General features: G+C 44.8%; 1 long non-coding RNA gene across 2 annotated transcripts; it reads left to right on the top strand.

Annotated features, from left to right (window-relative positions):
• The first annotated feature begins 1,197 nt into the window (after window positions 1-1,197).
• LOC140847929 (uncharacterized) lies at window positions 1,198-25,997 on the top strand. Of its 2 annotated transcripts, XR_012128214.1 has the most exons (4): window positions 1,198-1,356; window positions 13,001-13,263; window positions 18,595-18,645; window positions 21,383-25,997. It is a non-coding gene; the product is annotated as an uncharacterized lncRNA (long non-coding RNA). The 2 variants fall into 2 exon arrangements; XR_012128213.1 differs by lacking the exon at window positions 13,001-13,263.
• Window positions 25,998-27,933: the final 1,936 nt, after the last annotated feature.

Here is a 27,933-nt window from a genome sequence, read left to right as displayed (position 1 = left end):
AGGAACCTGTCTCCCTTTCAGAGTAGTTGTGAGGACCAAAGTAGTGCAAATGAAATGTATGAGACAGTGCTCAACAAATGAGGCCACGTTACAATATATGCAGGTTTCTTTAGCCTCTAGGGAAGTGGAGGTGAGGAAAATTATTTGCTGTATTTTTCAGCCTTTCATACCCTTCTCTTTAATTACATTGTTGATTTTTTTATTAGTTACTTTAGTCATCTACATTTTAGTTAAAATGTATTGTTCTCTTGTGGTCTTTGTTATGTTCATTAATAATAAACCTTTGTGTTTTGATCCCTGGGAAAATCAGAGGCTCCTGGGAAAATCAGAGGTTCAAAATCAGTTATTTTTGAACCAGATGTAATATCCCAACCCATCATTAAGGTAAATACATTTTAAATGTAAACAGAGACATTCCTACATTTTTGTATGTTTTGTTTTTTTATATTTTTCTCTCAATTGTATCCAGATTCCTTTGAAAGATTGTATAAATATAGGAAAACATGGAGAAAATGAAGACAGTAGACCCTTTGCAAAGTATGTCATTGTCACAAACTACTTAATTTTACCTCTACCAAAAATGTATATATGCTCAATGGCTTTTATCTGCATTTTAGGGAAAAATCTGGGGAGATCTCACTCATTTTCAGTCAGGTCAGAAGCACATAGTAAATAATTTTTCCCAACCTGAATGAATAGTGATGTATATAATATATATTATTTTTTAATATGATGAAATTATTCATAGAAATCTCAAATGAAATCCTGTTGGAATAGATTTTTTAAATGCTTACTTTTTAAAAGTTAAAGTGTAGTTGATATGTTGATTTCAGGTGTACAACAGAGTGTTTCAATAATTATATTGATAAGGAAAATATTCAACACAGCCATCAAGATCAGCAAACCACTAGTTGGCAAAGCACTCCCAGCTCCCCCCTCCCCTCCTCCAGGCTCCTCTTTTGCCCTACACATGCTGAAATGCCACATATCAAAATAATATAAATTGCTCCCCTTGCTTGTGCTCAGGGCTCAGATCTTGGGAGATTACTCCCCTCTGAGCCCGCCAGTGTGAAATAAACCTCAACACTCCAAGACCTCTCAGGGCCACTTGGGTCTTTCGTCAGTGATCCAGTCCAGGTTTTCCAGTATTTCCCATAACATTTGGTTCCCTGACCAGGAAACCCAACCTTGCTGGCCTGTTGTTGCTACTGGTTTAGGGCAACAGCAGGGTGGTGATGAAACAGGAGATCACAGTGGAGAAGGTGCGCCCTGCCTGATCTTTCGGCAGTCTCCCGCCCGGTCGCCCTGGGCCAGCCCTGCTCTGCTGTTCCTGCCGGACTCAAGGAGGCTTGGCAGGTAAGGACTTGGTTCCAACATCGAATCCAGTAAGGCCCTGAGGCACCTGACCCAGCCAGTCCCACATGTTGGGGTAGAAGGGGAGCCTAATCACCTCCCGGAGACTTCTTAGAAGTCTCACAGGTAGACATTCCCAGGGGGGGAATGTTCAAACTTAGTCTGAGTGTGTGTGAGTGAGTGTGCAGGGCAGCTGAAGTCATTCAGTCTGCACTGAATCTGTGATTCCACAGCCTGCGCTACGGAATCTGAATGGGCCCTTTGCCGCATTCATGGTCAGCCGTCACGGCATATCAGTGATTCAGCTTCAGCTGACCTGGCCCGGGACTTATATGGGCGCACCTCAGTCAAGGCTGACCAAAGTCTCTGCAAGGAGCGCGAACGGACGGGAATCTGACTGGTTGTCTCTCTAAAAAGGCACCCCTCCCTTATCTGTGTCACAGCCCCTTCCATGGACACATCATGGGGTCAGGGCACAGTAAACTCACAGTCCTTGACACTATGATCAAGAATTTCAGGAAGGGATTGTCAGAAGACTACAGAGTAAAATTAACTCCCAGCAGGTTGAAAGCCCAGTATGAATCTTTATTGCCCACCTTTAGTGTAGAGTGGCCTCCAGAAGGAACCCTAGATGTCCCAACAGTCTGCTGAGTCTGGCCGGTTTTCCCTAGAGATCCAGGTCATCCTAATCAGTTCCCATACTTTAACTCCTGGTTAGAAGTTGCCCAGATTCTTCCCCTTTGGGTACTATTTGCTTGCAACAGGCAAGGACAGGGTAGGGTCTTAGTTGCCTCAACAAAGAAGCCTGCAAAGAATCAACAGAAGCCTGAGCCTCCACAAATTCTTGCTGGTGACCCAGAGGAAGAGCCAATATTGCCCCTACCTTATGCACCCCCAAGGTCGGCAGCACCCAGCTCCTGGTCCCAGACACCCTGCTGCTGTCAGCCTCCCTGACAACTCCAGAACCAGTGTATCCACTCTCCCCTGGACCAGCAGCCAGACTGCACCCTCAGCCAGACCAGCAGCCAGACTGTGCCCTCGGCCAGGAGCAGGCACCCTTCAGATGCTGGTGCTAGAGACACAAGAGCATGAAAGGTGTAGTAAAGACAGGACCATCCAGCCCAGCCAGTTCATGTTTTAATATCAATCCTTCTCCATGACTAACCTCCTCAATTAAGAACACAACACCCCATCAGAAAAGCCACAAGCCCTGGCTGATCTCATGAAATTCCTCTTCCAAACCCATCAGCTGACCTGGAAAGACTGCCAACAGCTTCTCTACACCCTGTTCACAGTGGAAGAGAGGAGGCAGCTGGGGTCCTTGATTGGGGTGCACGTGCTGAAATCATCCCTGAGGAGTACCCTGAGTGGGACTTCACCACCCCTGAGGGACAGCACCAGATCCTCCAATATCAGGATGCCCCCCTCCAGGGGGTCAAAGCCAGGTCCAAAAAGCCTATGAACATAACCAAAGTATCTTCAGTCACTCAACAAACAGGAGAGCCTCCTGAGGATTATTATGAAAGACTGTGACGCTTATCACATCTACACCCCCTTCAATCCTGAGGTGCCAGGGAGTCGACAAATGGTCAACAACTCATTCGTAGCTCAAGCCACCCCAGACATCAGATAAAAGCTCCAAAAACTGGAAGGCTTTGCCATGATAAATATCACTCAACTGATTAAAATTACCAACAAAGTATATGTAAACAGAGAAGTTCAGGCCAACAGAGAGGCTGAAAGAAAAATGAAGAAAAAGGCCAGCTTCCTGGCAGCTGCCCTAAAAGAAAGAGAGATGACCAAAAGGCAGAGAGAAGCCGGCCACCAAGAGAGGGGAAGCCTAGGATGCCCCTAGCCAGGGACCAGTGTGCTTACTGTGAAAAGAAGGGGCATTGGAAGAACAAATGCCCCATCCAAGGCAAAGCCCCAAAGCCCAATCAGTGCTGGGAGGAGTCTCAAAGGGAAAGGCTCATTAGTCTGGCAGGAACAGCCTCAGATTGACAAGGACCAGGCTCTCTCATGCTCGGCCCCCATGAGGCCATGGTCAAAATGAAAGTGGGGAGACAAAAGACGACTTTTATGGTTTACACAGGGGCAGAACACTCTGTGATCAACCTCCCTGTAACTCCCTTCAGTAAAAAGACTGCAACTATTCTCGGAGCCACTGGGACATTAGCAGTCCAGCAGCACTTTTGCCAAGCCCGCCATTGTGAACTTAGAAGCCTCAAAGCCTGACATAAGTTTCTCTACCTGCCTGAATGCCCTATTCCCCTCCTCAGCCGAGATGTACTCTCAAAGCTCAGAGACCAAATAACTTTTGAACCAACTGGATGCACCAGCCTCAAACTAAACCCAGGCCAAGAAGAGCCAGGGTCCCTCATACTGGCAATAACCACATCCAGGGAAGAGGAGTGGAGGCTATTCTGTGCCCAGACCTTCTCAAGTAGCCCACCTGAATTCAGAGCTGCCTTCCCCTCAGTGTGGGCTGAAGACAACCCACCTGGACTTGCTCATAACCGAGCCCTGTCATTGTAGAATTGACTCCAGGGGCCCAGCAACAAAGCAGCAGGACCCCCTCTTACAAGAGGTTGGGGAAGGCATCCAGGAACACCTGATCAGACTCAAAGAGGCAAGCATTCTAACAGAGTGCCAGTCGCCCTGCAATACCCCGCTTCTACCAGTCAAAACACCAGGAGGAGGGCACCAGCCTGTTCAAGATCTGTGAGCCATTAACAGAGTGACTGTTTCTTTACACCTGGTGGTCCCAAATCTGTGCACCCTCTTCAGCCTTATCTCGGGGTCTGCCAAATGGTTCACTTGCCTAGACTTAAAAGATGCCTTTTTCTGCCTCTGGCTGACCCCCCCAAAAGCCAGCTCTTGTTTGCCTTCGAATGGACTGAAGCGGATATGGCGGCAGATGCAGTTAACATGGATGTGGCTTCCTCAAGGGCTCAAGAACTCACCCACTGTCTTTGGAGAGGCATTGGCCGCAGACCTTACCAGCTTTCCGAGGGGAGCCATGCACTGCACCCTCCTGCAGTTTGTAGATGACCACCTCCTTGCCAATGACATCCAGGAAAATTGTACAAAAAGCACAAAGGCCCTCCTGTAACTCCTGTCAGACTCAGGATAAAAAAGGGCACACATCTGCCAGCAGCAAGTCCAGTACTTGGGCTTCCTCCTCATGCAGGGAAAAAGGGCACTAGGGCCAGAGAGGAAAAGGTCATTATCTCCTTACCTCAGCCCCAGATGAAGAAAGGCATATAAGAGTTCCTGGGGACCACCAGGTTCTACAAAATCTGGATTCTCAGATTCTCAGCAATGGAAAAACCCCTCTACAGCCTCCTAAGAGAGGGGTGCCATACCGAGAACCCCCTGTCTACACAGAATAGACAAGAGCCACCTTCCAGGAAATAAAGGCTGCTTCAGAATAGGCACCAGCCCTCGGCCTGCCAGACATAAAAAAGCCTTTCAACCTCTTCACACAAGAAAAAAATAGCACTCGAAGTTCTCACATAAACTGTTAGGCCCTGGCAGTGGCTGGTTGCATACCTGTCAGGAAAAAAAAGACTAAACCCTATTGAGGCAGGATGGCCACCCTGTCTCAGGACACTGGCAGCCACAGTTCAATTCATTTAAAAAAAAGCAGATAAACTTAACTCTGGGACAAAAAAATAAATGTCAAGTTGCCCCATACTGTTGTGTCCCTCTTAAACACACAGGGACACCAATTCCTCTCCAATTCTCAGCTGGCACAATACCAAAACTCAAGGCTGTCAGGCTCCCAGAAAAAGTAGCAATTCTGCATTGCAAAGAACACCAAAAGGAAAACAACCCTATAACACAGGGGAACCAACTAGCAGATAAGGCAGCTAAAACAGCGGCCAATAAAAACAGGTAAACTCCTTCCCCACCATGGCCCTAACAGCCCCAGTAGATGCCCCTCCACCCAAATACACTGAAAAAGAAAAAGACTGGGCCGGGCTGAAGGAGGCACCCTAAAAAAAAAAAAATGATGGTTGCTGCCTGACAGATACATCTTTGTCCCAACTGCAACCGGAACGCATCTAGTCAGCAAATACTATCAGCTCACCCACCTAAGAAAAACTGCACTAGAATCCCTCCTCAAAAAGCAATACTAACCTGCCTTTGTAGCATATGCAGTACAGATTTTAACTAAGTCTCTCAACACTACCTGGAAACTCCACACTGCATACAGGCCACTAAGTTCAGGGAAAGTGGAGCGAATAAATCACACCCTCAAAGGAACCCTAAGTTTTGCCAAGAAACTGGCTTCCCGTGACCAGACCTACTGCCCCTGGCTGTCCTGCATGCTCGCTGCACACCTGGGACTCAAGGCTTTTCCCCTTTTGAATTAGTGTATAGACTCTGTCCCCCATGTCTAGGAAGCCTCCCAGGGAATGTATACCAGATAGGAAATAAGAGAGTAAGAGAACAGCTCCAAGCCTTAAGAGCCACCCTAAAAAAGCTGCAGTAATATACCACAGAAAGAGCCCTGATCTCCTTAGGGACCCTAGTACATTCCTTCCAGGCCAGGGACTCAGTTTGAGTCAAAAAAAATTGAAAAAGGGACCCCCTCAAACCTCAGTGGACTGGGCCCCACATTGTTGTTCTAAGTACTACTTGAAAGGAAAGGAGCGACATATAGCAGCAATTCACTGGAGAGTTCCGCTTTATTAGGGAAAGGTGCTGGGTTATATAGGAAGGGGCATGAATTGATTGAGGTGTCATTTCTATGGGGCTGGTGGCTGTTGGCTAGGTGCGGGGATTGGGAGGGGGGCGAGAGGTGATTGGGCTTCAGGTGGCACCGGCGGGAACTGAGGACCCCGAAGAGAAGCCGGAAGTTTGCCATCTTACTGGTGGGGACCCTTCATTCCCCCCTTTCTCCTCTATGGGTTTGTGGACGTTGCTTTCTCTCTGGCTGCTTCCTGCTGAACAGGGGCGGAGAAGGGAGTGAGGGCTTGAGGATTGGGAGGAAAGGGTTGATAGGACTCACCGTAGTAAGGACGAGTAGATGTGGACTTTTTCACGTTTGGAAATCAATGAAGGTTCTCTGTAACCATAGGTTGAGGACCTGTTGATTCCAATGGTGCCAAGAGGAGATATGGGTGTCAGGAGCCAGACGTCTGCGGCCATTGTTTCCAGGAACAGTTTCTAGCGGGGAGAGGGGTCCATCTCAGCGTGTGGTGAGGTCACCTGAGGGTGAGGGATCTTCTGTGGCCAGAAGCTGGTAGTTCCTGAGTAAAAGCTGGTTGAAAGCTTGATTAGAGATTTTTCCGACTTGGGATTTGATGAACTTTATTATACAGGGTAAGAAGAGACAGGCGAGAATGCTTATTATGGGGCGTGCAATGGGCCAGAGCTAGGTGAGGAGGGGGTTTGTTAGTATTGAAGAGAATGGGTTGGAATTGGAAGCAGAGTGGAGGCTGGAGGCAAGGTCGGTGAGTTTGGTAATGTCAGTTTCTACAATGCCGGAATAGCAGCACTCTTCCCAGAGGAAGACGCAGGTGCCGCCCTTCTCGGCTGTAAGCAGATCTAGGGCCCGCCGGTTTTGAAGGGTGACTTTAGCTAGCGAAGTGACCTGTCTTTGGAGATAGGCTAGAGAATCGGCAGTGGATGTCAGGGCTCCCTCAAGTTTGGCGTTGAGATCTCTAACTGCCTATAGAGAGTGACCCAAGGCTTCTCCCAAAAACCCTGCCCCAATGGCTGAGGTGATCAAAGAGCTACTGACCATGATGGGAAGGAAAGCAGCTCTTTTTGTGCATGAGGGCAAGGGAGGTTGGAGCTCAAGGAATTCTGCCATGCTGTAAAGTGTTAACTGTGGGATTAGGGTGACGAGAATGCAGGGTGTATCGGAGTTGAGAGGCAGTGAGTTGAAAAGACTGCCATTACACCAAAAGAAGTGTCCCGGTTGCGTAAAAGTCTTAGAGCCGGAGGTAGGGGTGTAGATAGAGAGGCAGTGAAGTGTACTGGAGGGGGGGTGGAGTTGGGCCTACACAGTGGTGGATGGTGAGATTATCTGCGTATTCTGGTTCTCATAGGGGTATGTCTGCCAGGGGGCAGAGGGGTTGTCTTTCTGCATGGAAGGAGTAGTTGGAAATATTAAGGGGCACGGAGGCCAGCAGTGGGCGCTGTAGTGATGCACACAAGAAATAATTGGCGGTGTTACGGGTGTGGTTGAGAAAGATGGTGGTGTCCTGAATGAGCTGTAACGAAGAGTAGGAGAAATGGGAAGAGGGGCGGGGATAAGAAGATGAAGAGGCACCGTCAAGAGTTTGGATAATGACTTTTTTGGAATGTCTGATACTGATGCAACTTGAGAGATCTGGGAATGAGAGGGAACATACTTTCGAGAGATATGAAGGGTACCGTGGAGGGTCGAGGACCCCCCCATAGTAAACTGAGGCTGTGACTCTGGCAGCTCATTGAGAGTCCCAGGGATCTGGGATTGATAAGGAGAATGAGCCGTTGGGATATTTCATGAAACGGTTGGAGGAGTAATACTGTGGGTACTGGAAGTTACTCATGTAGTGAATTGCACAAGACCAGTAGGGACATCTCTTATAGGTGTCTGGCTATAGCCTGCAATAGGCTTGTTTTTGGTCATAGAGGAAGCAGAGGTAGGGAGAATAAGGGTAGCTGCTAGTGAACACTTCGGTGAAGGGAGGAAAGTGGAGGTATAAAGGCTCAGAGCAGCTTTTCAGAGGGCAGTCTGGTGTGGCAATGAGGGCAGTAACTTTTGATTGATGCTGTGTGTAAGTCTCTCTGACTTTGAATCGCCATACAAAGGAGGCTGGGGTGGCGGGGAAGATAATAAGAATGAGGAAAAAAGCAAGAGAGCAGTAAAGGAGGAAAAAGTCATGATTCGGGTATGGATGGCAAAGGGGGTGAACGGGATTTTGGAGGAAAGAGGACAGTAAGGTGAGGAGTCTGGAGGGAGGGAGAGTCTGTAAACTTTTCTATGTTAAGAGATCTTTTAGGTGATGTGGGGACAGAATGGTAAGGGGCGCCCTGAATGTCAGTTTATGAGCTTATTTCTGCAAGAGCTGTCTAGCGGCTAATGCTCGTAGGCAGGGCGCCCATCTCCGAACTGTGGGGTCTAATTGCTTGGAGAGATAAGCTACTGGGGCAAAGGATGGGCCATAATATTGGCCTAGGATTCTTAGAGCTTGACTGGACCTCTCATGAATGTATAATGAGAAGGGCTTCGACAAATCAGGAAGATGGAGAGCTGGGGCTTCTACAAGGGCTTGACGGAGCTTAATGAAGGAGTGTCGGGGTGAGGAGGATAATGGTTTTTTGGGGGGGCTCTTGCTGAGGTCGTATAGGGGTCTTGCCAACAGGGAGCAGGGAGAAGTTAGGGATCTACGTTCTAAAATATCTAGCCAGGCTTAGAAAGGAAAGGATTTCTGTCTTGGTTTTGGGAATGGGCAGGTCAGAGAGGAGCTATTTTCTGTCTAAGGTAATGGACTTTCTTTGTTGAGATAGAAGGAATCTGAGGTAAGTGACAGAAGGGGAAGAGATTTGAGCTTTGACGGGGGATACTTGGTAACTTCTGGAAGCTAGAAGGTTAAGTAAGGAGGCAATGTCAAGTTGAGACTGTTCCCACGAGAGACTGCAGAGTAGAAGATTGTCTTTGTATTATAAGGTGGACTTGGAGTGATCATGATGAAACTGTTTGAGGTCCTGAGCTAGGACCTGTCTAAAAATATGGGGACTATCTCGGAAGCATTGTGGCAAAACTGTCTAAGTGAGTTGTTTAGAATGTCTTGTGTATGGGTCTGTCCAGGTGAAGATGAAAAAATCTTGGGAGCAGGGGTCTAGAGGGATAGAAAAATGGGTCCTTGAGATCTAGGACTGAGAAGTGGGATGCTGAGGCAGGGATCTGCGATAAAAGGCTGTATGGATTTGGAACTAAGGGATGGATAGGGACAACGGCTATGTTGATGAGGCGAAGGTCTTGGACAAGGCGGAAAGATCCGTTGGTTTTTTTAACAGCTAATATGGGGGTATTAAATGGGGAGTGAGTGGGTCTGCTTGAATGATGGGTTGGAGGCCTATGAGGGCTGAAGTGGTTAGGGGGTATTGGGCCTGACAGATATACTGAGAGGGGTCACATAATTTGATAGAGGCAGGGGGACATAGGGCCATGGAGGGGCTTGTAATGTCCCAAACTTTGGGATTTACAGGGTGTATGAGGGCAGAACCGGAGCTTTCATTGTGTAGAGGGGGGTCGTCGGCTATGAGGGCCATCAGAAAGGGAGTACTGGGGGCTGTGGGAGTGGATATAGTTATGGAAACGTGGAGGAGGGAAAGGATGTCTCGTCCTAGTAAAGGGATGGGACACTGGGGCATAACCAGGAAGGAGTGGGAGAAAGATATGGGATTGTCTTGGATTGTGCATAAAAGGGTGGGTGGGGGTTTTAATGGGAAAATCTGTTTACCTCCTACTCTGACTATAGGAGTAATGGCTGGTGTGGTAGGGCCCCGGTATTCTCACAAGACTGAGAAGGTGGCTCCTGTATCTAGGAGGAAAGAGATGGGGTGACCGTCTACTGTTACGGTAACCCTGGGCTCCTGTTTGGTGATGGAAATGGTCGGGCGAGAAGCCCCCGGGCCCCATCAATCTTCTTCTATCAGCCCCACTACGGCGGGCTTAGGATGGGGGTTGTTCGTCCAGCCTCCCCTTCGGGTGGTTGGGCAATCAGACCCCCAGTGGCCCTTTTTGTGGCATCTGGGGCATGGGGTGGTAGGAGATCTGGGGGAGGGGCACGCCCTTGACCAATGTCCCTCTTTTCTGCACTTGAAACAAGCTCTTGGGGGGGCTTGTTTGTAGAGGGGCGCCCAGGTTGTGGTTTTTTCAGCTGGGCCAACATCTGGAAATTGGCCTGATCAGCCTTTTGTTTACCGCGTTCTTTCTCCTCCTTCCGGTTATGGAAGACTTTAAAGGCTACTGTTAGGATCTCAGTCTGTGGGGTAGCGGGGCCCTTTTCTAACTTTTTGAGTTTAGCTTTAATATCGGGGTAGCTTTGAGCTAGGAAGTATGTCATAAGGACATGTCTTCCTTCAGGTGTTTCTGGGTCCAGGCTGGTATGCTGTAATAGGGCTTGAGTGAGTCTAAGAACTCGGAGGGGGTTTCGTCTCTCTTTTGAATTATGTCTTGGAGCTTTTGAAAATTGACTACTTTACGAGGTGCCTTTTTCAGACCTGCTATTAAGCAGGAGGCAAAAATATTTCGAGAGCAGAGACTCATGGCGGTGTTATAATCTCAGTGTGGGTCTTGTTCAGGGACAGCAGTGGGGCCAGGGGGATAGGTGGGGTCAGTCTTGTGGGTTTCAGAAGCGTGCGTTTGGGCGAAGTCCCAAACTCGTCTACGCTCTTCAGGGAGGAGAGTATTGGCCAGGAGCATGAAAATGTCATGATGTGTGAGGCTGTATGTCTGGAGGGTCCATTGAAACTCCCTGATGTATGTCATGGGATCAGTGGAAAAGGAACTTAGGCGTTTCTCTAGTTGGGCTAAATCTCCTAAGGAGAAAGGGATGTGAACGCGCACGATGCCTTCAGATCTTGCTACTTCCCAGAGGGGGGCGATAATTGGGAGGCCCTCGGGACCGAGTCTGAGGGGGACTGAAGGGTTCTGGCTCAGTCTGTGGGGGAGTGACGTGGTCTAGCCATGCCTAGTCGAGCAGGTCCTGAAGTGCAGAAGCGGGGGCAAAGAAAATAAAGAAAGATAGAATCGGACTCACGTGTCACCAGCTAGCAGCCCAGCTGCTTGCCTCTGCTGCTTTAGTTGGGCTTGAACTCATGACTCTGAGGTTAAGAGTCCCATGTTCTACTAGTTGAGCTACTGCAGGGCTCCAGTTAATTGCTTATGGAATGCGTTGTTTTCTATTCCTGCCACATCGGCAAGTGGGGGAAGGGCGTAGCTAGAAGCAGGGGCAGTGTTTCTACACATCTTCAAGGTCTCCCTATTTTCAGAGTGAGGAGTCGTGGCAAGATATGTTTTTGTGGACAGATAACTTCTAAGGACTGCACCGGTTTTTGTTTAGCTTGTGCTTTCCCATGCTGCGTTCAGACATGGGGGAAGGTGCTTTCCCATTCTCCCTACAAACATGTGAGAAGACAAAGGCGGTCCCTAACAGGGGAGAAATAGGTGATGAGGGCAAAGATGGAGGAGGCCCCCGGGACCTAGTTAAAGGGGGATGGCTGAAAGGCTCAGGCTTAATATGCGGGGGACGAAGGTGGAGGAGGTGAGATGGGGGAGGAGATGGTGGGGAAGGAAGGGAGAAGGGCTGTTGTAGGAGAAGAAGGGGAAGGGAGTGAACGGGAGGCTTCTGTGGGGGCAGCGGCTTGCAGGCTAGGAGAATTTGGGAGGGAGCGGGGGGAGGAGGAGGCGGAAAGCTTCGATATAGGGAATCTCCTTCCATTTTTTCAGGCGCTGGCAGTAGTTAAAAAAATCGTGAGTGATGTTAGGATCAAGAGTTCCCCCTGCGGGCCATTGGTTGTTATTGTCTAGGGGGCAATCTTGGGAGCAATATTTATGGAGAAGTTTTGGTTTTATATCAGGCGTCAGGGAGAGGGTAGCCAGATGCTTAAGCAGGCATTCAAGAGGTGAACTTTCAGGGAGGGATGAGTAGGCTCCTATGGCTGAAGGACAGAGAAGGAGACAAACAGGGAAAGACGAACGGAGATCCTTGGACTGGAAACAGACCACAAGGAGACAAAGGGCGTCCCCGATGATCCTTGGTGGTCTGCGGAAACTCGTATACGAGTCGGAATTTATTAGGAAGTGTGGGTCATCACCCAGACTTCCCTAAGAAGGCAGAGTGCCAGAGTCACGAGGTACCTAGCGCTAGGCGTTTTCGGCGGACGGAGCAGAAGGAGGAGGGGGGGAAAAGGGAGCGTTCTCATCCACAAAGGAGTCACCTCGTTTATGGCTGTTGCAGGGGGGTGCCTGAGAGTCGGCCGCAGCCATGAAGGTCTGAGGCGGGAATTTATGACTGTCGGAGGAGAGGCCTGAGCGTCTGCCGCAGCCGTAAAGGCTTGAGGCGGGGATTTATGGCTGTTGGAGGAGGGGCCTGAGGGTCCGCCGCAGCCGTGAAGGCCAGAGGTGGGGAGAGTTCTCTCCTCATCCCCGAGCATCAGGGCCTTGCCGGACGATCACGGTCAATGGCACTGCGATAGCTCGGGGAAGAGTGGCCCACTCCAGGGGAAAACTTACCTAAAGGCCAGAGAGGAGTGGTGAGTGTGATGAGCCAGCGCCGGAAAAAGAGGACGAGGGCAAGCTGCTGCTGGTGTCGGGGGGAAGATGGGGCCCAGTTGGGGTGTCCCGTCTCCCGGGTTTTGGCACCAATGAAAGGAAAGGAGCGACACATAGCAGCAATTCACCGGAGAGTTCCGCTTTATTAGGGAAAGGTGCTGGGTTATATAGGAAGGGGCATGAATTGATTGAGGTGTCATTTCTACGGGGCTGGTGGCTGTTGGCTAGGTGCTGGCATTGGGAGGGGGGCGAGAGGTGATTGGGCTTCAGGTGGCGCTGGCGGGTACTGAGGACCCCGAAGAGAAGCTGGAAGTTTGCCATCTTACTGGTGGGGACCCTTCACTACTACTGCCCTCAAAATTACAGGCATCACTTGTGGGTCCATCATTCCAGAGTGAGAAGAGCCCGTACTCCAGACAAAGAAATACATCAGTACAAAGCCCAGCCAGACCTTCAGATCCTCTCCACCTCCTCATCGGATGAGTACCCTCTGACTAATGGACACGTGCACGCCGTGGATCCTGGCCCTCGCCAGAATGGAATCTCTCATCCTGGGCACTAAACTCTCTGCTGCTGCCCCCTCTGACTAGTCTGTTCCTCAAAAAGTTGCCCTTTCTATTGTCTACTGGGTAATCGTTAAGTTGTTTTGCTGTGCTTGCCTGTCTCTCCTAGCTGAACTCAAGTCTCAGCCTGCATTTCCAAAGTACCTCTCTATAGTGTTTAAGTCTACAAAAGTTATAAAGTGCATGGTCATCACCCAAGGGACTGCCCTCAGTGGCCCTACTCCTTTAGCACCCCTCCTCTCACACTCAAATAAACCAGCCTACGTGTAATGGGCAGCTGCATAAACATAAATTAGGACTGGAAAAAACTGAGTATTTTTTGTTAAGCACAGACTTATCAAGAGTCTGAAGGACTCATTTCAACAACCTGTAATGCATAAAAACATAATCATTTGTGTTCTTCACAAAGTATTCAGGTCTAACGAAAAAGCCACAAGAAAAAGAATCCTAGCTCAAAGACAAGCCATTATAACCCTATCATAAATCAAAAAGATGATGCCCCCTAAAACGAAGTGTTTAAAGGGGCATCAGAGCGGGGAGTGATAAGGAAAATATTCAACACAGCTGTCAAGGTCAGCAAAATCATACGAAGTTTCTACAATATGACTGACTAAATTCCCTATGCTGTGTATTTTATCCCCATGACTTACTTATTTTATAATCGGAAGTTTGCACCTCTTTATCCCCTTCACCTATTTTGCCCAATGCTTTTAAGGTTTAATCGTTGAGAAACACATTTTTAAAAGATGTGGCCCCTGGTGAGATGCTGATGTTTATGAATGACACCTGCAGGCTTGTGGTTCCATCCCCAGGAGTGCTGACAGTGCTTGAGGACTGAGGTAAAGCACTGCAGTTCCTCCTGTGGGCCCTTCGCCATTTAGCAGGTGGAGGGCAGCAGCACACCGCTTCTGGACGCCAGGCTGACAGGATGGCAGCTGACACAGGGTGTGTGGACCTGTGTGATCATGACGTTGGGGTCATTCACTCCACAGCCATTCGGTGTACACCGTAGTATACCCAGTACTGTGCTTAATACTGGCAATACAGAGATCAATTAAGCATGGTTTTTCTCCTGTCATTTGCTTTAAAATTAATGTATGGATTTTTTTCTTGAATTTTAAATAAGAAAGGAGCAGCGATCACCTGGGAACTGGTGCTGCCTCAGGCGTCTCCGGAGCCCTGGGTCCTTGAAGTGTTCAAAGAAAGGTCGTTCTGTGACCGAGTAACATAGGAAGAGCTTTTCCTTCACGTCAGGGCCTGATGCAGCATCAGCCTAGGGGAGGGCATTGAGGGTCTCAGGTAGCGGATGCTCAGGAGCAGAGAGTACACCCGGTGCTTTTTGGATTGCTTAACTCTTGTTCATAAACACTTTTTAATGTGCATTGAAAATTATTTTATGAAAGCTGAGAAATATCAGATTAGGTAATTTTCTAGGTCTGCCATGATTGTATTAATTTTAAGGAAGAAAACATTTCATAAGCTGTGTTTCACTTCATAGTGTTTTAACTGGTATGTATGAAAAGAGTCAGAGCCATCTGGTACTTTGCAGAGGGTGTTAGGGTCCAGGCTTCCGAGGCTTCCCCAGAGAACAAACTACACAGGCATAGAGATGTAAATTCAAGCAAAGTCTTTATTCAGCTAGCTAGCTGAGGTCCAAGTCAGCCCGATGCAGCGGGTCTCAACAAGGATCCCGAGCACTCAGAGCCAAGGGTTTATATAGCAATTTCAAAGCACTTAACTCATAGCAATTTTCTATAACTATACATTATTCTTGCAAGACATATATCCTGGGGTTAAGCAAGGGCAGGGTAAGACTACTCCTCAATGGTTAGGGAGGTTCTGCACGATAAGCTTGGTATGTAAGATTTACTGACCAAGGTTAGCTGACCAAGGGTCACAGCTGCCCACCACCCGGTGCTCATGATTAACTTGTTTTTCAAGGCCTTACCCAAGCCCAGGGTTTGTTTTTTTTGTTTTTTTTTTTCCTCTGAGTCACACTCTCAGAAAATGGTTTCTAGGTTTCTAAGATGGCTATGCTTATGCTAATTTACTAATCTTACTAATGCTTAGATTCTACATTTCCCCACTTTCCTTTGACCATTCCAATCATGGAATGTTTGTTTCTTCCTGCTGTGTGAGTGAATGATACTGCGGTCTCAGCATTAGCACCTGAACAGCACTCACTCTTTCCCTAACAAAGGCTATTAGCCGGTTTAAGATACAGGGACCTAAAGTGAGAAGCAGTATAAAAATAAGCAAGGGCCCTGCCAGGGTGGATATCAGGGTTGTAAACCATGGGGATTTAGTAAACTAGGATTCAAATAGCCCTTGGCTGGCCTCTCGCTCTCTCTTCCTTTGATCTGGTCTCTAAGTTTAGACATTGAATCTCTTACTATTCCGGAATGGTCTGCTGTTAAGGTTTAGCTAAGTTTTATTAGTTCTTTTTCCTGACTCTTAATGCTCTCTGCACTCCTTTACAAGGGGACACCATTATTTGTGATTCTGGTCCGCACCTGTGTTCTCATTATTTCTATGGTAGTCTATGTCATGGTCTTATTCTCGGGAGTACATACCTAGAAAGGAAGTACTTCGTTATATGTATTATAAAAATAATACATTTTCGTAAAATTTTGACAACTTTGGACTTAGAAATAAAGTTCCTTTCAGTCCAGGGAAAGGAAATCCTGGGGCAAAATACCCCTAAAAACCAGTCAAAGGGAAAAATAAAGTTTAAAACCCATTTATTGCTTACAAACTGCAGTTCTAGGCCGTCTTTCTTCTTGGCTCAAGCAGCCACAACACCGGCTCTCCCACTCACCTCTCAGGTACAGATAAGCCCTCTGTTACCCAGCTGTTATCACCAGCTGACATTACAGGAGATACCTGCTTACTGTCTGTTGGCCCCATTGAAAAGTAGCTCATGGGGAGAAGGACTGCAGATATTTTGCTTTTCCCTGTATCTCCAGAAAACTCTCTACATCCTAAAGAACCATAAAATATTTCTGAAACATTGTGACCTATTAAACAATAAAAAAACATTCAAGTTGACTTTTTTTGGTGTGTACTTATCCCCAAAAACCTAAAAGAATGCTTGAAAGGGTAGCTCATGTCTAGCCACCCCCCGATGTTAAGCTGATTTTTGAGTGTGTTTGATACGAAAGCTCTTCTACAAACTATTGAAAGTAGATGGAGAGATTTGGGGACTGTGGGTAAAATTGGAACATTTCCAGAATATCTCACCTGGCTTTGGTATATCTGCATATCAATAGGTGTTCAGAGGTGGAAAGAAGTATGGCTTTAGTGCATTTGCATCTTTCCTCAGGGGTGGAGAAGTTCATCTCCATATCAATGGGTAATTACATGGCAACAGAGGGCTTATCTGTACCTGAGAGGTGGGTGGGAGAGCCAATGGTGGTTGCTGCTGAGCAAGAGAAGAAAGAAGGCGTGGGACTGCAGTTTGTGAACAATAAACAGGTTTTAAATTTTATTTCTCCCTTTGACTGATTTTGGATTTTAGGGGTATTTTGCCCCGGGATTTCCTTTCCCCGGACTTACAATGCCATGACGAAAATGAAAACAGGACAAAAGGTTGAGAAATGATAAGGACTATGTGAGCTGCTTTAGGGAGCATGGTCAGCCTGCCTCGCTGGGAGGGCACAGCTGAAGGCATGCCCGTGGGAAGGCGCGAGGGAGCGAGCCCTGCAGTTCCCGGGAGCAGTGGTGTTCCGGGTGCAGAGCTGGCCAGGGGAGAGGCCCCAGAGCTGGATGCCCTTGGCAGCAGGAGGGCGCGGTGGGGGTCAGCATGTCCGCGGGCTGTGGTAAGGAGAAGGAACCAAGCTCGAAGGAGAAAAACCACTGGAGAGCAGAGAGAAGGGACTTGATGTGATTTCTCTGGGTCTGTAAATTTCTCCGGAGGCTGGACTGAGAATGTGTTGTAAGGGGGTCCAAGAGAGGAAGCAGGGAGAGCCTCGGGTGGGGGAGTGTTCAGAACCCATCCATCTTCGGGCAGGCTGGTAGCAGTGGAAGGGTGAGAGGTAGTGTCCGGATGTATTCTCCAGGAAAACCTAGCAGCTGTGCTGATGGATTCGTTGCAAGGTGTAAAGGGAAACGGGAAACGGGAATGAATCCAGCGAGGTGGAGAGTAGTGCCCTATAGGCAGTAAAGAGTCTTGGGAGGAGCAGGCTCTGTTTAGAAGCCACCGCGGAGAAGTCTGGCAGGCATGAGGAAGCATTGGCCTGGCCCTCAGGGAAGAGGCTGGGTCTAGAAAGATACACCAGGTGGCTGGCAGTTTCTAGATACTTTTTAAAGCCATGGGGCTGGTTGAGGTTCCCAGAGACTGAGTGCGGACAGAGAGGTCTGAGGATTGGGGCCCTGTGGCTCTTCAACATTAGAGAGTGAGAAGAGAGCAGGATCCGCAGGAAGACAGAGCAAGCAGCTGCTGAGGCCAGGGAGAACCAGGAGCAGGTGGTGGAGACATCAGCTGGAAAACTGCTCCAGGAAGAGCCCTCAACCCTGTCACCTGCTCTGAGAAACAGGGAGTCCTGAGAATTGACTCTTGGATTTGGTGACATGGAGTTCTTGCGTATCTTCTGTGACCATCTCAGGAGTCATTTCAATAACATGGCATGGATGAAACCCTGTCCTGGGCCAATAGAAAGTGCAGTCAGCTCCTGCAAAGAGTTTTGCCACAGAAGGAGCAGAGAAGTGGCAAAAAGAAGGTGAAAGAGCCAGGCAGACAGGGCTTTTTTCTGTGGTTTGTTTCTAATGGGAGCAGGTACAGCCTCCAACCAGAGGGGCAGAGTAAATGGCCAGTGGGTGAGGGGAGGTCTACATTCTGGGCCGTGGTAGAGTGACTGGTTTTGAGAACCAGGCAGATGCTCTATGAGAAGGAAGGACAGTGATACAGGTACCAGGGCCAGGAGGTTGATGGTGGACAATATTGCTTGTGTGACATAGTTACTAACACACAGTATAAGGACAGGTGGCCAGGCACATGTGAAAAGTGTGCCCAGATCACCACTGGATAAGAGAAATTTCTTTATGTTAGGGACTGTATTCATAACAGTGACTTTGTTGTACCCGTTTCTTTAAAAATCAGCATTTAGATTAGCTTCTGCTCCTGCCCAGCTGGTTACTGGTACAAGTGATGACATTCATAAACATCTTAGATATGTTGTTTCTCCAGTGATGGTGGTTACCTTGTTGCCTTGATGAATCTCTTTTTAACGGGATCTCTATTATTTTAGCATCAGAACTTTAAAGCCATACTAATATTAATGCAAATGCTTTTGGAAATAGAAAGTATATAAGTGACTTAAATTTGATTCATAATATCCTAATTTATAGTAACTCATGAATGGATTTTTAATTTTATAAATATCAATTTGTCTTTCTTAGGTGTATTTCATTAAAGAACACAATGTTGTTGGACCATATAAAATAAAAAAGGTAAGTAAAGTTTTTCATTTATTCCTAGCAATTTATATAGTGATTTTGAGCAATAAGATTTTGTGACCCTATTAACCTCTTTAATCAAATGTAATCATAATGGGTATTTAAAAGCTTGTTACATAGCAGTTACAACTAAATTACGGAAGGGAGGCACTTTAGACTTTAGTCCAAGAGACTTCAGTTAACTTTCTGACTGAAAAATGAATTTGTCTAATAGGGGAAAAAAGCTTATATTATTAGATTAGAAATTGAAAGCAGACTATCATGTCTAAGATTATTTACTGTATATTACAGAGAGTTAATTTTTTTAATGTTGAGGAAATATTTATAGGTAAAAAAATACATTTATTTAGGAAGAATTAATATTGTCAAAATGGCCATCCTGCCCAAAGCAATGTACAGATTCAATGCAATCCCTATCAAATTACCAACAGCATTGTTCAAAGAACTAGAACAAATAGTTCTAAAATTCGTATGGAACCACCAAAGACCCCGAATAGCCAAAGCAATCCTGAGAAGGAAGAATAAAGTGGGGGGGGATCTCACTCCCCAACTTCAAGCTCTACTACAAAGCCACAGTAATCAAGACAGTTTGGTACTGGCACAAGAACAGAGCCACAGACCAGTGAAACAGAATGGAGACCCCAGATATTAACCCAAACATATATGGTCAATTAATATTCGATAAAGGAGCCATGGACATATAATGGGGAAATGACAGTCTCTTCAACAGATGGTGCTGGCAAAACTGGAGAGCTACATGTAAGTGAATGAAATGAGATCACTGTCTAACCCCATACACAAAAGTAAATTCGAAATGGATCAAAGACCTGAATGTAAGTCATGAAACCATAAAACTCTTAGAAAAAAACATAGGCAAAAATCTCTTGGACATAAACATGAGCAACTTCTTCATAAACATATCTCCCTGGGCAAGGGAAGCAAAAGCAAAAATGAACAAGTGGGACTATATCAACCTGAAAAGCTGCTGTACAGCAAAGGACACCATCAATAGAACAGAAAGGTACCCTACAGTATGGCAGAATATATTCATAAATGACAGATCCAATGAAGGGTTGACATCCAAAATATATAAAGCGCTCACGCACCTCAACAAACAGAAAGCATATAATCCAATTAAAAAATGGACAGAGGAGCTGAACAGACAGTTCTCCAAAGAAGAAATTCAGATGGTCAACAGACACATGAAAAGATGCTCCACATCACTTGTCATCAGAGAAATGCAAATTAAAACCACAATGAGATATGACCTTACACCAGTAAGGATCACCACCATCCAAAAGACAAGCAACAACAAATGTTGGCAAGGTTGTGGAGAAAGTGGAACCCTCCTACACCGCTGGTGGGAATGCAAATTAGTTCAACCATGTGGAAAGCAGTATGGAGGTTCCTCAAAAAGCTCAAAATAGAAATACCATTTGACCCAGGAATTCCATTTCTAGGAATTTACCCTAAGAGTGCAGTGGCCCAGTTTGAAAAAGACAGATGCACCCCTATGTTTATTGCAGCACTATTTACAATAGCCAAGAAATGGAAGCAACCTAAGTGTCCATCAATAGATGAATGGATAAAGAAGAGGTGGTACATATACACAATGGAATATTATTCAGCCATAAGAAGAAAACAAATCCCACCATTTGCAACAACATGGATGGAGCTAGAGGGTATTATGCTCAGTGAAATAAGCCAGGCAGAGAAAGACAGGTACCAAATGATTTCACTCATATGTGAAGTATAAGAACAAAGAAAAACTGAAGGAACAAAACAGCAGCAGAATCAAAGAACCCAAGAATGGACTAACGGTTACCAAAGGGAAAGGGATTGGGCAGGAGGAGTAGGAAGGGAGGGATAAGGGCAGGGCAAAAGAAAGGGGGCCTTACGATTAGCATGTATAAAATGCGGGGGTATAGAGAGGGATGTGCAACACAGAGAAGACAAGTAGTGAGTCTACAGCATCTTACTACGCTGATGGACAGTGACTCTGATGGGGTTTGTCGGGGGGACTTGGTGAAGGGGGGAGTCTAGTAACCATAATGTTGTTCATGTAATTGTAGATTAATGATAATAAAATAAAATAAATAAAACAAAAAAGAGGAAACCAGCAAGAGCTTCCTGCTCTTTCCTCCACAATAAAGAATAAAGCAACATAGACAAGATTAATACTGAGGCTATTAAAATCTGGACCTCATCTTTTTTTGACTAAAGTCAGAGTCAAAGAGCAACAGACCCAGACCAGTCTCATCCAGTTTTAAAGGCTAGAGAGTTCTTTATATTCAAGAATAAAATTATTGTTTTTTTGTTACGTCTCATAACTCACTCAAGTCTTTTAAAAAATTTTATGTTGCACTCTGACAATGAAGAATAGCCTATAGGGTTCTGGGAAATGTAAACCCAACTGTCAGGCTCATTTCTGTAGGCAGGGTGAAATTTTATTTACCACATTCTTGGTATTACTATCCACAGCTCTGATTCTGGTCCCCCCTGCTGAGTGTGGTGAGTGGGTGTGTTTTCTGGGGGATAAGGAAGAGGGATGAAGGGCAGGAGTTGGGAAGGGCCTGGGGCAGCAGCAAAGGAAACCATCAGGTGCTTGTTAAATCTGCAGAGAGTGCTTTCCACAAAAAGATGACGGTTAAGGAAACACTTTACTAAAATTTGCAATCATATCTATTAATTTCAATGCTTTAAATGTATTTTTTTAAACTTCCTTTTCCAGGCTAACATGAAATGAATAGGAACAACCATTGCAAATATCACATCAACAATTCATCTCATGCTCTCAACCTCTCCCCTACTTCTTTGTTTTTTAACTGCATTCAGTTTATACTTCTACATAAGAACAATGACAGTAATATATTCAATCCCCTCTTAATGTGTATTTTATATAACAGTATTCCTGAGAGAATTTACCTTCTCAAGTTCTGTAAAGATTGGGAGGAATCTGAAGCTGGAGCCGGATTCTCAAGTTACAGCTGGTTTGTGGGCTGGTGCTCTCTCTGGTGGACATATATCACATTGCACATGCTATTTTGTTTTTTTATGCAGTTTTAAAAGTGAATTTTAAATGAGATTTTAAAACTTATTCATAGGCTAACAAACATCTCATAAAGGCAGGAAGTAATCTCAGAATATCCCTGTGTGATCAAAAATGTATGAATCTACTAAGATTGAGCTGATTGTATTCTCAGGGAACTTGTTATAAAGAAATGACTTGATAATAGTTTGGAATGGCAGATAAAACCGCAAGGGACTGAAATTAACTATTGTTTTTTAAAGTGTTTGTTCTGATTGATAAAAGATGGGAAATTGGATTTGGGAATTGAAGAAATTCCATCCCCACCCTAGGGACAGTGCAGCTTGGTACAGCAGGAGCCACAGGAAATACACAATAAATAAAGCATGTTTGTTTTGAGCAACCAGATGCTGACCCCTTGCCCAGACCCTTCAAATCTTCAGCAGAATGTGGCCCAGAGTGATTTGAGGAGCAGAAGGGAGCTGGCTGATTCAGACCCAAAATCTGAAGGGGAAGCTGAATATGAGGCCAACACTGCCATATGAAGCACCATGGCCTTCATCTGGGAGATGTATAAATCCATAAAGCTCAAGTATCTCTGAGTCAACACTACTGGAAGTGGTTGAAAAGAGGCAAAAGCAACACTATAGGTCAGTGTTTCCCAACTAAGTAAACACAGGAAATGATGACCTGAATAGCCCCTGACAGAGGTGACCCCAGACCCCATACAGCTTCTAGAGGCTCAGAGAAGTCAGTGTCTGAGCACAGCTGCCTCTGAACAGCCAAAGTAGATATTGCAAAGCTCATGTGTAAGATTAATGTAATGTTTGCACAATTCTGTACCCACTGAGAGCAATTCTAACTTCTCTTGCTGCTTTGACAAAGGGAAAACCTCTTGTAGTGGTTATTACCCCAATTCCATCAGTATATTTTTCTTAGTTACATTTTCTAGTCTACCATACAGTACCCTTGTAATAATTTTAGAATAAAAGGAAAAGGCCTGTTTACTCCTAGGACCAGTGCTTCAGAAATAATGCAGGAAAGCCTTTAATATTTGGCTGCTCTTAAACTGTAACTCACACTGAACCAGTCATTAGCACTACTCACTGAAATTTCCAGTTCTCCTCCTGCAGAGTACACGGGAGGACTGCCCTACCCTAACTCCTTGATAGTTAGGCGTGGGCGTGTGATTTGTTTTGGCCAAGGAAAGATGCCTATTCAAAGAAATAATGGTCCTTCTGAACTGACCTATTGGTTGGTCTGATGGTATCCCACGATTCCCTTAAGCCATCATCACTCTTTTTCATTCTTTTTCTTCTTGCTTTTCTGAGTGGATGAATGCCACTGTCCTGTCTTTGAGTTCATTGATCTTTTCTTCATTCTTAAAAAGAAGGAAGTTCTGTCATCTGCAACAACATGGACAAACCTGGAGGGCATTACGCTAAGTGAGATAAACCAGGCAGAGGAAGACAAATCCTGCATGGTATCACGTATATGTGGGAACCAAACACAAAAGTCAAACTCAAAAACAGAGAGTACGAAAGTGGGTTGCCAGGGAATGGAGGGTGGGGAAAACGGAGAGATTGGTAAAAGGTACAAACTTTTAGCTATAAGTGGAATAAATTCTGAGGATCTAATGAATAACATGGACTATAGTTGATAATACTGTATTATGTAATTGAAATTTGCTAAGAAAGTAGAAAAATGTTCTCACACAGAAAAAAATAGGTAAATGTATGAGCTAATAGTTGTGTTAACATGGGAGGGAGTGACCTCACAATATGTGTATACCAAAGAATTACATTGTACATTGTAAGTGTCCTACAGTTTTGTCAGTTAACCTCAGTTAAAAGAAAAAGAATTTGTACCATGTCAGTGGAAGTAAAGGTGAAAGGAAAACATGAAGAAATATTTTGGAGGAGCAATCAGAAGACTTGGTAAACAATAAACTGTGAGCTTAAAGGAAAGAGGGGAATTAAAAATGACTCAGATTTGTAGTTTATGTTACATGATGATGTAATGAATGATAGAATGATAAAGAAGGTTTTTGAAAGAAAAAAGAGGTTTTGGATTGAAAGTAACAGTTAAGAAGACAATAGGAAATGCAGGTTGTGGGTAAATATGCAGTGTTTCCAGAATCTCTTGCTTGGCCTTAGTTCATCTCCGTATCAGTAGGTGATTACAAGGGTTGGGGGAGCAGAGCGAAGGTATACCTGGACCAGAGAGGTTGGGTGGGGCCCCTTTTTTGCAGCTGGGAGAGGTGAGAGACACAGGCTAGCAGAAGTGGACAACTACTTGTAAGCAATAAATGGTTTCTACTACCTTATTTCTCCCTCTGACTGATTTCGGTTTCAAAGGTAATTTTCCCTGTGCTGGGAGAAAGATTCTGCCCCCTCTCCCTGCAGTCTAGAGATATAGAAAGAACTGAGTATCGGAAAAGTATATTTGGAAATCTTATATGCAAATGCAATCAGTCCTTTATTCACAGATTTCATATTTGCAAATTCACTTATGTGATGAAATTTATTTGTAACCCTAAATCAGTATTCATGGGCCTTTTGTCATCATTCACAGACATGCAAAGAAAAAATTTGAATTGCCCAATGAGCATGTCTCCAGCTCAGGGCAATCTAAGCAGTGATCTGCTTTCTTGTTCTAGCACTTATACTGTAAACAAATGGACTTCACATAGTCTCTGTAGTACCACATCATTTTTTGCAATTTTGTGCATTTTATTGGTGATTTCACTATTGAAAATGGCCCCAAGTGTAATGTAGAACTGCTTTTCCTAAGCCCAAGTTCCTAAGGACAAGATTGTGATGTGCCTTGTGTAGAAAATACATGTATTAAGTAAGTTTCATTTGAGCATGAATTGTGGTGCTGTTGGCTGTGAGTTTGGTGTTAATGAATCAAGAATATATATTAAATGAGATGTCATATACCAGAAACAGGCATAAGACAAGATTATGTATCAATTGCTTGCAGAACATATGACCAGAGGCTTGCAGGGACCTGACCCTATATTTCCTGTAGGAGCAGTGGTTCAGTGTTCACTAATTCAGTGTTCTTGGCAACTTTATAGAACACAACACTACAATAATGAGAATTTACTGTGTATAAATAGTAGGTATGAGAGTGGGTAATACTGAATAGTAAAAGCATATAGTGAGAAAATAAGAGGGTTGAAGACAGAACAGCAGGGAACACCATTATGCCCAACAGACACATGAAAAGATTTTCAATGTCACTAAATCATCAGATAATGCATATCAAATCCACAGAGGTATCATCTCACACCAGTCAGAATGACTACTAAAAGACAAGAAATAACAAGTGTTGGTGAGGGTGTTGAGAAAAGGGAATGCTCCTGCACTGCTGATGGAAATGTAAATTGGTACAGCCACTATGGAAAACAGAATGGAGATTTCTCAAAAACTTAAAAATAGAACTACAACATGATGTAGCAATTCCACTTCTACGTATTTATCCAAACAAAATGAAAACACTAATTCAGAAAGACATAAGCATGTCTACACTCATCTCAGCAAAAACAGAAACAGACTCAAAGATACAGAGAACAAACTGATGGTTACCAGAGGGGAAAGGAATGAAATAGATGAAGGGGATTACAAGATACAATCTTCTAGTTATAAAGTAAATTAGACATGGGTTTATAATGCACAGCAGAGGGAATATAATCAATATTGTAACGACTTTATATGGTGACAGATGGTAACTATACTTACCATGGTGAGCATTTTGTAATGCATATAAATATTGAATTACAATGTTTTACACCTGTATCATTGAAACTAATATCATTTAAACTATACTTCAATTAAAAAAAAACAATAATACTATCATGGGTAAAATTGAAACGTTTCCAGAATATCTCGTCTGGCTTTAGTGTATCTGCATATCAATAGGCGTTCAGAGGTGGAAAGAAGTATGGCTTTAGTGCATTTGCATCTTTCCTCAGGGGTGGAAAAGTCCATCTCCATATCAGTGAGTAATTACCTGGGCAACAGAGGGCTTATCTGTACCTGAGAGGTGAGGGGGAGGGCCAGTGTTGTGGCTGCTGGAGCAGGAGAGAGATGGTCTGGAGGGCAGTTTTGTAAGAGCCTTTCGCCCCAAAGAGTGTTTTGTCATCAATTTCTTTGGTCACACTGAATCCATGGCAAACTTGCCCAGGCTGAAACCCATTGGCAGGACAATCATGGTGAGCATTTTGTAATGTATATAAATGTTGAATTACAATGTTTTACACCTATATCATTGAAACTAATATCATTTCAACTATACTTCAATAAAAAAAAAACAATAATACTATCAATGCTCTGATTTGGTTCTTATACCTACCTCCCACCAAAAAAAATCACAGTACCCTTAATTTCTGTCACAAACTTCACCTTTCTGCATTTAAAAAAAATCTTTTTTCACCACTGATGTGCAACAGGCTCAAAAAAGAAAAGAAGTGCATGTCTTATTCCAAATCACATTTATGTATGTTTATACATACCTTGCATACTAAATAGTTGTCAACTTCCAATAGTGAGCCTGTGATGTGTGCCAGAAAGAGCACAGCTGTTGCATGCAGTCAGTGTATGAGAATCCACACTATCCCTCTGTGCAATTTTCACTAGTGGTTCTCAGGAACTATGCTACTGCCTAGAAAGCATTTTAGAAATTTGTGGCTGCTGCAATAATTGGGGGTTGGAGGTATTACTGGCTTTGTTGGGCTGGAGCCAAAGATGTTAGATAGCCTGCAATGCCAGGCACAGTCCCATGGGACCAGAAATGGACCAGTAATTCCAAGTAACTTTAAATATCTTACAGAACATCCAAGTCAATGAAAAACCTGCTGAGCTACACCTAAATATTATTCATAATTCACAGTAAGCCAGACCTATATCCATTTAACATGTAAACACAAAATTTTGCACAGCTTTAATATATGCCAGGTTTTTTTCAGAATTGCAGCTGCTTTGTACATCAGGGAAGACCATACTTTGTTCTAAACTTTACCAAAAGTTGTTCATGAGTATGGAAAAATCTGCATCACCATGGACATGCTGCCACGGAGTCACCTGCACTTCAGTCATACCCATCTGTAGTCACAGCTTCAGTACTTTCAGTGCATCTCTCATTATGTCCTCCATGATAGTTAAACTCAAGGATTTAACTCACTGAAGTATATATTCTTTTATGTGAATCATTTCTTTTGTTTCTCCTTTAATCCAGGGGAGGGCATTATATTGATTTCTATTAATTTCAAACTGTCTCTAGGCAGGCTAACTGTGACTATCATTTTGGGATCGGACAAGGGGAGTTCAGGCCTCGTCAGTGAAGGAGCTCTGGCTTTGACAGGGCTGAGCACTGCCAAGTCCAGTGAGTTCTCTGAGACATTCATAGGCACAACCGAGGACTGCACTGGAATCCACACACTCTTCATGAAGTCGGTCACCACAGCGCTTCTTTAGTTTTATCACAGGCCTCATTACAAGCCTCTATCAAATATTTTTTGTTTGTGAGTAATTGAAAAATTTTAACTAGTATACTTCTTCATCTGAAGAAGCATAAAATGAACCAAAAATTTCCTTACTTTCATTAATAATTTTATGTCCGTGGATTAAATATGTAATTTCCCAAACTTCTTTTAAAGGCCACCTTGCTTAGAACAGTATTCTCATGGTACGATATGCAAGGACTGAGCTCCCTTTTCCCAAAGTGATCTTCTTCCAGCTATCATCTCAGGAAAAAAAATTAGATCGTCATTTGTGTTTTACCTTGGCTGAGTGTGTACTTAATACTTTACATTCTGTGGATGTATCACTTCTCCTTCAGTGTAGGCTTCTGTGTTGAAACCTATGCCACACCTGTGGAGATGTGGGCAAAGCCTCACAGGTGCGGCTCACAGAGGTTTCCAGTCCCTCTGGCAGTGAGATGAGGAAAGCCAGCAATGAGGAAATACCATCAGCAGGCATTCTTTAGGCTAAAGGAAAGTTACAGATATCTGGAAGTCAGAATCCAGAGGGTTTTGCTCATTTGAGGGAAAAAATAGTAGTTTTGTCAACACTTCAATTCCACTTCAAGCCAAAATTTCTCAAATTGTGGTCTAGAGACCACTCACACCAGAACCACCTACTTTATTTTTAAAAAAATTTCTTTTAAACACAGATTCCCACACAACTTCCCAGATTTACTGCCACTGACTCTCGGGCTGGGTTAGGGATCCGTGTTTAGGCAAACTCCCC

This window comes from Manis javanica, chromosome 2, assembly GCF_040802235.1.
Source record: "Manis javanica isolate MJ-LG chromosome 2, MJ_LKY, whole genome shotgun sequence".
In the NCBI taxonomy this organism is placed as follows: Eukaryota; Metazoa; Chordata; class Mammalia; order Pholidota; family Manidae; genus Manis; species Manis javanica.
This window is presented reverse-complemented; position numbering and strand designations above follow the sequence as displayed.